At 38.5% G+C, this 10,000-nt stretch overlaps 1 protein-coding gene across 1 annotated transcript in view; it reads left to right on the top strand.

The window, feature by feature from the left end:
* Window positions 1–10,000, top strand: part of LOC143024850 (acetylcholinesterase-like) — a 309,456-nt gene that overhangs the window by 30,218 nt on the left and 269,238 nt on the right. The gene's annotated exons all lie outside the window — the stretch shown is intronic.

Below are 10,000 nucleotides of genomic sequence, written 5' to 3'. Positions count from 1 at the left end.
ATATATATATATATATATATATATATATATGTATATATATATTGGTATAAATAGACAGTAAGCTCTCATGTTGAGTTATTTGATTGAAGACCAGAGCTAATTCTGTATCCACTGAGAAGATAGTGGATACAGAATTAGCTCTGGTCTTCAATCAAACATGTCTATATATATATACACATATAAATTCATTTATCTATATAATCGTTGTTTTATGTAACCTTGTAATTATCTCCTTTTTGCTACCGTTTTTTAATTTCTCCATTACCAACATTTTGACTCCACAACTAAGGTGCGATATTGTCCATAAGGATAGAAACGCTAGTTATGTTCTAAGAATTACAACATAATCTAGTAAAAATTAGAATTCAAGCTACAATTTTTCCATCCATAGAATGAATATCCAGCCTCGCTTATAACGGAATGAGCATCTAAATCCAATGGATTTCAACAGCATGTTCATGAAAGGAATTCAGAAATTTTGTGTTTTGTTTTAGTTGATCTTATTCTACTGTGCTTTCATCTTTATTTTTATCATATTTCATTTTGTTTTATTTACACCTTTATCTTATCTTATTCTATTTTCTTTTATTTCATCTGCTCGTTTGTTGATTTTTTTTTTTTTTTTTTTAGGCAATTTTCCTCCTCTCATGATCCTCACAGTAAAATTACCTCGATCTATAGGTAATGCTGTGATCTTGCATACACACACAGACCTAACTCCATGCCCATCAAAGTTGGAGTGCCGAATATGCACCTATAAGTATATATATCGACAAGTGTGATACCATTTGTTAATAATCTCGAAGATCGTGCCCTTTGGTCCTGCGGTCCTCAGGGGACAGAGTTGACAGAGTAAGGCGGATTATCCGCAAGTCTGCCTCGGCACTAATTGGACCAGCCAGGGACTTGCACCCGCCAAAAGCAGAGCCTTGCTTGCTTTTCTGAAGACTCAAAAATAGAAGAAGAAAAAAAGTAAATAAATAAAAAAGAATACTCGCCCTCAATTGACTTCAGTTTTAGCTGAAACGTATAAGCATGAATTTCCTCAGCATAACAACAAAATCCCTATGACACCTATGAACGGATGCCGCTGCTGGCTGCATAGAGAGTACGGACGTGACGGTACGAGGACGGTACGGATTTTTTTCTATTTCAGCCAAAATTGGCGTAGACAGTGCGGAGACAAAGCGGATACACCACGAATTGAGCGACGGATGGTCCAATTTGCCGAAATTTCCCGCGGATGTCCGCGGATGGTGGCAAATGTAGTACGGTAAGAGTACGGACGTCACGGACACAGTACGATTGGCATTGGAGAGTACGGACCTTCAGGGGTGGAGGCAACGCGGAGGCCGCGTAGGATGTACGTAGGGAGTACGTAGAGAGTACGGAGGCCGTGGATAGAGTAGGCAGGCAGTACGGAGAGAGCGGATACAGTGCGGATATATTATTACAGAACGGACACAGTACGGACGAACGCTAGATTGTCAATGTTCATATATATATATATATACGCCGTATTGTTTGGGCCCAAATCATTCACATTCTGCTTTCCGATCACTCACAGAGTACTCCAAGATGTGGCTTACAAGTAAAGAGAGGAGACTACTACAACTCACGGAATTGATTCTTCAATGGATACGGGTTGCGCAAGCCACATTGGACTTGGAAAGTCTGTAAGAGCGGGAGAGAAGAAAAGAAGAACGCAGAGCTAGAAAGATGGAGATACGAAGAACCAGAGGACAGAGAGGAAAGTGGGTCAGATAGTGGTTTGTCAGAAGACCAATGAGAAGCTCATGCATGAAGTGAATGCAGATCAAACGACCTTCAAGAACTTCCTTAGAGCTGACCCCATCTTTACGAAACCTCATCGTCGTGCAGGCCCGCGCATAGAAAAGCAAGACACCTACTTAAGAAAGGCCATCCCATGAGGACTTAAGCTGGCAGTCACCCTCAGATACCTGGCTACTGGTGACAGTTACAAGTCTCTTTCGTACTCCTTCCGAGTTGCTGCCAACACCATCAGCGTCTTCGTTCCTGAAGTGTCCGTACTCTCTCCTTTTGTTCCTCGGTTGTGAGCTAATGTCCTTTACCTAGCCAATTGTTCCATATTATCCTTAACCTTTCCTGTTCCCAGACATTTAGTCCCCCTTCTCCTTAACCTTTCCTAGTATTCAGGGACCTCTTCCCCAATTCCCTACCTCCCTTCCACTCTCCCTCCCCCCGTTCCTTCCATTCCTCTTATTCAATCTCAGTCATGTGTATCACGACTATGTACTTAAAAAAGTTGTAACAAAAAAAAAAAAAACGTCGTACTAATAAAAGCTTCGTCCTCAGATTGTGTTTATTTCAATAGATTTGTTAAGATCTTCCTCCAGTATCCCGGCGTCTTCTCCTGACCTAATTTTGCGTCCTATTTTAGTGTCGTCCGGAAACTTACTAACAACACAGATAATCCCATCGTCCAAGTCATTTATATACATAATGAACAATAAGGCATCCAAAACCGAGCTCTGGAGAACTCCACTAGTAACATTCCGCAATTATGATCTTACACCGTTAATGGTGACCCGCTGTTTTCTGTCACTGATCCATGCTCTAATCTAATCCAACACTCTTCCTCCTATACCACGGGCTTTGAATTTATTTAGTAGTCTCTGGTGGGGCATCTTGTCGAACGGTTTGTTAAATTCAAGGTAAATAACATTGTAACTATAATTATTGGCTGGTGCTTTGTAGACATTAGTGCAATAAAATAGATGATTAGTTACGCTTGACCTACCATTGGTGACCCGTCATCCATTTGGGAGAATCAGTATTCGTCCTTATCACTTTGAGAGGAATACTAGCGATTAGGTCGCAATGCATTTCATCTAGACCAGTGGTTCCCAAACTGGGGGTAAATTACCCCCTGGGGGTAATTTAACCAATTTTCGGGGGTAATGGAGGGGTGACAAAAAATAATCAGAATTCTGAAAATCAAGAAGCCAAGAATTCCTCAACTAGCTTCAAGCATGCAATTCCATCCATCCCACTGATGTTCTCTACATCTTTGGCAGTAGTCATTAGAGATGCACATTGCTCAAATACAATAAATAAATTAAATTATCTCTAGTATTTCAATTTAGCCACATATATCAATGTTGACTACATTTTGTGAAAGGGTAACACGCTTAATGCGGCATGTTAAATTGGGTTATAAACTGAAAAAGTTTGGGAAGCACTGATCTAGACCAATGACCCTGCTATTGACCTCAGGGTTTTGCTTGTATAACACCTCACTTGGGGATCTCATACCTCCCTCTGTGACTCGACCTTGGTCCAGACCCCTGACTGCGCTAATGACCTCCGGGCTGACCGAGTACCTTACCTCCTCGCTGTGCTTTTTTATCTGGACAGCCGATCCTGTTATTGTCCTCCGGGCTGGCCTCGTATGTGATCAATTGTCCTAAACATATTAGGTTAAAATAGTTATGAACTTTCTTCCACTCCTTTGTAGGAGGAAATATACATTACCAAACATGCACAACAAAGGACGGATCGCAGTGCAGTGAGAGTGGCACGAGAGACAAAGGATAATATGAAAGGAGAAGTGAAGATGAGGATAAAAGATATACGGTCACAGTAAGTAGAAGGGAGAACGCGTGGTGAAATAAACGAAGAGGAAGACAAGACGAGGGACAACGTGGAGGAGATAAGGGGAGGAAAGGGATTATAGAGGTTATATATATAGAGAAAGGGAGCACGTGAGAGTGGGATTAATTAAGGATATGGGGATGAAGGCCTGTGCGACTGATGTATGATATCCCCATTCTATAGAGGAAGAAAATGACCAAGTTTCACCCTCCCCTTTCTCCTTTCTCTTCCCTCCATTTTCAGTGATGTAAGGGAAGATTCGTTCAATGTATCTATCTTATCCTAGCCAAAAGGAAATGCGGAAAATAAATTTAGAATAGGATATCAAATACATCCATTACCGGACAACAAAGAAGGGTAACATTTTTCTGTTGAATATACTAAATTGAATATATTTGTTGGAATTTGATATCAGACTTAACAAGAATTGTTATTGTGGGTTCTTGAAATGCCGTGATCCTATAATTGGGAGACTTGGAAATTTATTTTGAGTCATTGGATTTTGTCCGTTGATTCCGATATCAGGTAAAGGGAGGAAGGAGTCCGTTAAATTAAAGGGTGAGATCTCGACCCGTATATTGGGGACAGACGGGTCGAGATCTCACTACCAGGGTTAAGGAGCACAAGAACTCTGTTAAATACGGATAGGAAAATTCCACGGTATTTCAGCACGTCGCCAATAAAAACCACCGGATAAATTGGGACGATGCTGAAATAATTTACAAATCCAAATGTAGTTTCAGAAGAAAAATAGTAGGATCCTCCTTAATAAACAATTTTCCAAATTACAACATTTCCCATGGTCAATGGTCACCAGATTGTATTTCTTTTTTTGCTATAAATAAAATGTTACCACTTACATTAGCGGTGGACAAAAATCACCAAGGTCCATGCAACGCCGGACATGTGACCTGAGCCACCAAGATCCGAGCATCCGTGCCGGGCATGTGACCTGAGCCCCCGTCCCTTCTTGCTATCTCACTGTTTCATTATAAATACACATTGTTCTCTACTTTGTAACTCATATATGCTGAAGAGGATCACAGTAAGTGATCGAAATATACAGATCTCTATACCTTCGCTTATTCTTCTCCGAAAGTGGGTCATCAGTATTATTTTACAAATGTGCTACGACATATCTTTGTTGTGATATATATATATATATGTATATATATATATATATATATATGTATATACATATGAATATGTAGGTGTATATGTATATGCATATGTATATGTATATATGTCTTTGTAATATCTGTTTCAACAAAGGAGTATAAAAATGGAATCATTCCTTATATGGAAAGCAAGATTTAATGGGTTCACAGGATGATCCTGCCCATTTCTGTTTCCCAAAGAGAGTCTAAACATACACACAGCCCCAATCAACTCTGTTAAATTCAATTTAATGGAGAAGTTCCTCTAGAATGCAACTATCTTGTTGGTTTATGATTTTTACTCCAAATGTTGCTGTATATAAAGTTGTCCATTATATCCCATTTACTTTTTTTCATTATTTTGTTTTGATACGTTTAATTCAACCTGTGACATCATATCTTCATCGACAGGATGAAGAATGTCTAGATCTTGATCATGATAAGTACTGAATATTTTCCCCTGATATATTCTATTCATTTCATCTTCCTTTTGTTTATTTTTACTTTAATGAATATCATCATCTTTAACGAAAGAACGGTTTTCCACACGATTAGTTACCCAATTCCTTTCTGCCTTGATACACCAAAAAATTCGGTTCCCCAGCTGGTTCTCAACTCAGTGACAACACAAGAAGATTCTCAGTAATCAGCCATCTGCAGATGGTTCATACTGAGGTGGTCAAAGCAGATAATATGAATGTGAGTTTCAGTGTTCCAGTAGAGTACGCGTCTATTGACATCAAGAACAAAATTACTAATATACGTAGCACAAGCGTAACGTCCAGTGATTTCCTTATGTAATACACCATTGTCTTTCACCATGGTCTTTTGGACCACGTGTTGGACTCGTGATCGACAGCTATTTCCCTCCCGGAAGAGAGCTCAGAGCTCGTATATAACCGATCTATGGGTAATGCTATGACCTTACGCGCACACACACACACCCAACTCCCAGGCCACGAAAGTTAGAGTAACAACCCGCAGCACAGCGACACTGAAATTATTTCAGCCCTGGGCGGGATTCGAACCCGGACCTCCGTAGTGGCAGCCGGGAACTCTAACGACTGCGCCACGGCCTGGATTGGATCTCGACCGAGTGCTTTACAGATCAAACCAGGGGTCACCTCTCAACATCATAATAAAGCATTCCAGTATTTGCAGGAAAAAAATTCTCAATAACACAACAAAGTAACAAAAGGGTCAACACCAAACAAGAACAAAAGGAATTAAACTACTCGTTCACGAGGTAAATGAAAACAAGTTAATCAATCAAAAGGAAGATCGCCTCTCATAGAGTGCATGGCTTTCCATTAAAGTAACATTTCGTCACAGTATATATACAGATATATATATATATATATATATATATATATATATATAAAAATATATATATATGTATATATATATATATATATATATATATATATATATATATATATATATAGTGTGTGTGTGTGTGTGTGTGTGTGTGTGTGTGTGTGTGTGTGTGTGTATACATATGTATACACATGCATATTATATATATATATATGCGGAAAAACCACCTTGGTGGTTTTTCCGCATATTTAGAATCACGAGTTTATGTGATTTCTCATGCATATATATATATATATATATATATATATATATATATATATATATATATATAATATATATATATATGCATACATATATATACTGTATATATATAAGGAATTTTCTTATTTTCTAGGGAGTAGCCACGTTAAAAGGCACATAACCACTCCCACCCATTTCAATCTCTCCTATTCCACTCCCATTCACCACCCCTTCCTCCCTCTCATCTTAGCTCCTCATGGATGACGGGTGGTCATCCCTGTCTCCTGCCCACTGCCTTGGGGGATCAGAAGCAATGTAGTAAGGCACAGTACATCCACAGCATGGTCGCTTCAGTTGATCGGCGACTCTCTCCTCTCCTCCCTCTCTCATACAGAAAGGAGAGGACGGGGAGAAGTCCCTTCAGGCTGCGTCAAAATATTATTCACACACAACCACTACCTAAAATGTTCCCATCCCTCGCACCCTCCCTTGTAACATTGTGTTATGCATACACATCTATTCTCCACTCGTCCCTTCCTTCCTAAAAAGATATTCCCTTCTTCCTCAACAGCCCTTTCACCCTATTCATCCATGTCATCCTCGGTCGTCCGCCCAAGTTCACTCCATCCACCACTGCCTTCCACATCTCTTTTACTAATCTTTCTACTCTTATTCTTTTCACGTGTCCAAACCATCCCAGTAATCTTTCATCAACCCTATCTGCCATCTCCTTTTCCATCCCCGCTCTCCTCCTCACCTCCTCATTTCCCACTCTATACAACCTTGTAACCCCAACCATACTTCTCAAGCATTTCATCTCAAACACATTTAAAATTTTCATCTCTGCCTCTCTTTGATTTCAAGGCTCTGCCCCATACAGTGCCGTCGGTACAATCATCCCTTCATATAATATTTTCTTAGAACCAATTACGAAATGACTGTTTCATGACACTTTTTAAACCGCACCCCCACCCAGGACATATATTGGCTTCTCTCGGTTTTTACCTCCACCTCTTCTCCTCCCTTCCCTGCCATATGCGAACCCAAATGCCCAAAACTATCCACTTCCTCCAGCCTCTTTCCTTTAAGACTTAATTCGTACTCACTGTCATCATCTCCGTTCGTACATCTCAACTTGTTTTTACCCACCTTTATCTTCAACTTTCTCCTATCGAGTACTTTCAAAAACTACGTCACTAACTCCCTTACCTTCATACATACATACATTACACACATATGTATAGGTGTGTGTATATATATATATATATATATATATATATATATATGTGTGTGTGTATGTGTGTGTGTGTGTGTGTGTGTGTGTGTGTGTGTGTGTGTGTGTGTGTGTGTGTGTGTGTGTGTGTGTGTGTGTGTGTGTGTGTGTGTGTGTGTGTGTGTGTGTGTGTGTGTGTGTGTGTGTGTGTGTGTGTGTGTGTGTGTGTGTGTGTGTGTACATGTATGTGTGTGTGCATATGCACGAGCATGGGAAACATACTCGTAGACAGCTGACCTAGGTCATGACCTGACTTTCCTTTCCTCCATGATTCCTCTAATATCAAAAGTTAAACAAAATTCAATTATATTTCATTTGAAAAATAGCCTTGGGACCACTGTGGTGGTCCTGCGAGAGGTTCGTGTTGAAACATTTTATCATTAGTTTGAGTTGTCTATAATATGTTGAGACATCTTGCTTGCAAAACCTTTTACAGGCTGTCATATATAATATTTGTCACATCTTTTACAATGTGACACGTCAATAGTTCTTAATGTCGTTCCTATACAGAGGTAACTTACATTACAGACATCCTTTATTAATGAGATTACAGTCAAATATTTGATAGGAAAGAAATACAAAAAATAGTCTTCTTATAAATTAAGGTGCTTATTACATCACAGGAAACAATAACTAAAACAGACTTTAATTTTTAACCTAAAAAGATTAAGATTATCTTTAGGCCCTTTTACTAAGGTATCCTAGGAGACAATAGACTGGCTAACGACGGTTGATTTTATTGAGCTAAAAGCAGACAGGATTTCTTTCTGAAGTACAAAATGTGTTTTGGTTACAGAGAATCGTTATTTTCACCAGTATTCTATTCCTGAGCTTCCCACCAACATTTTTGGTCTCTTCTGTTCCTACAATAGTTATTATCTCGCCCAAAACTGAAAGAAAGGGAGATTTGTCTTGGACTTACCAGAATTTGGTTCTCTCTCAATAATTCTATTTGGGTCCAAATCCAAACATTATATTCTAATTAATGGTTTGCATATAATGTTGTATGCTTGTTTAATATCTATTGATAGATGATGTTGTACTCGGTTGTATTCCAAATATTTTTCCATTAGCTTTCTGTTGTAGATACCTGGTTACATTAACATACTCCACACTGACAGATCGTGTATGAGTGTTTAAGATCTTGTTTCCCGTTAAATGACTATTCTAACTGTAAATACATGGTTGATCTATTGTCAAATATCGTGCTGTAGGAGCAAACTAGTAATCTTCAAAAACTTATTCGGTATCTATTTTGGGCTTGGATGAGATGATCTATGTTCCTGCGTCTGACAGAAGGGAAGAGGCTTAGAAGGGGTGAGGATTTTGTCAGGCGGCTTACTTGAGGAGTTTCTATTTCACATTAAATTATCATACATCCAAAATAAAAACCATATATATATATATATATATATATATATATATATATATATATATATATATATATATATATATATATATATATATATATATATATAATCAGTTAAGTCACTATCACCTGTCACGTGCTAGCGCAGGTTCGAGTCCTTGACTATACCACTTTTCAATTTCTGCATGTTGGCCTCCTCGAGTCTTGATGTTGATGGCTTAGAATTAAAGCGAATTATGGATGATAAAAATGTATATCTGTTCACTGGGACCCATTCAGTTTGTACATTTATATATACAGGTATATATATATATATATATATATATATATATATATATATATATATATATATATATAATATATATATATAATATATATATATATATATATTGTGTGTGGACCACACTATTGCCTCAACTTATATCTGGGACAGATCAAATACTCGATGAGTTTTTAGTCTTACTCATATAACAACTTATATATCACCTAAATAACCTTTTAATTATGTTCTTATGGTAACATACTTTCCAAAGCCTATACTATTATTTGTGTACTTTTGTGTGCGGATTTGCATAAGTACTTGTACATGCGCATGGTTCTGCCGCTACTGCATGTCTCCAATGCAGCACTGAATAAGTAAAAGTGAAAATGACGAAAGCTCCACAAGCCTTTTGATCGCATTTATGCCTTTCCGCGCACCATTCAACTCCATTTCGACAAAGTTTTCGTTCCCGTGCTAAACTGGATTCTGTCATTTATAAACTACGTTGCACCAGCCCTTCCTCCACACCATTTTCTCTTCACGGGTGTTTGAACTATTGCAGTGGGGATGTAGAATTTATTTCCGCCAGTGCTGGCGAGCATGTGATAACGGAACATACGAGTACATTCGTACAGAGATGATACAACACACGTACCCTAGAGTGAATACACATGTACATACACAGGCACACAAACACACACACACACACACACACACACACACACACACACACACACACACACACA

This window comes from Oratosquilla oratoria, chromosome 4 (assembly GCF_046742065.1).
Source record: "Oratosquilla oratoria isolate Oo_2021 chromosome 4, ASM4674206v1, whole genome shotgun sequence".
Lineage (NCBI taxonomy): Eukaryota > Metazoa > Arthropoda > Malacostraca > Stomatopoda > Squillidae > Oratosquilla > Oratosquilla oratoria.
This window is presented reverse-complemented; position numbering and strand designations above follow the sequence as displayed.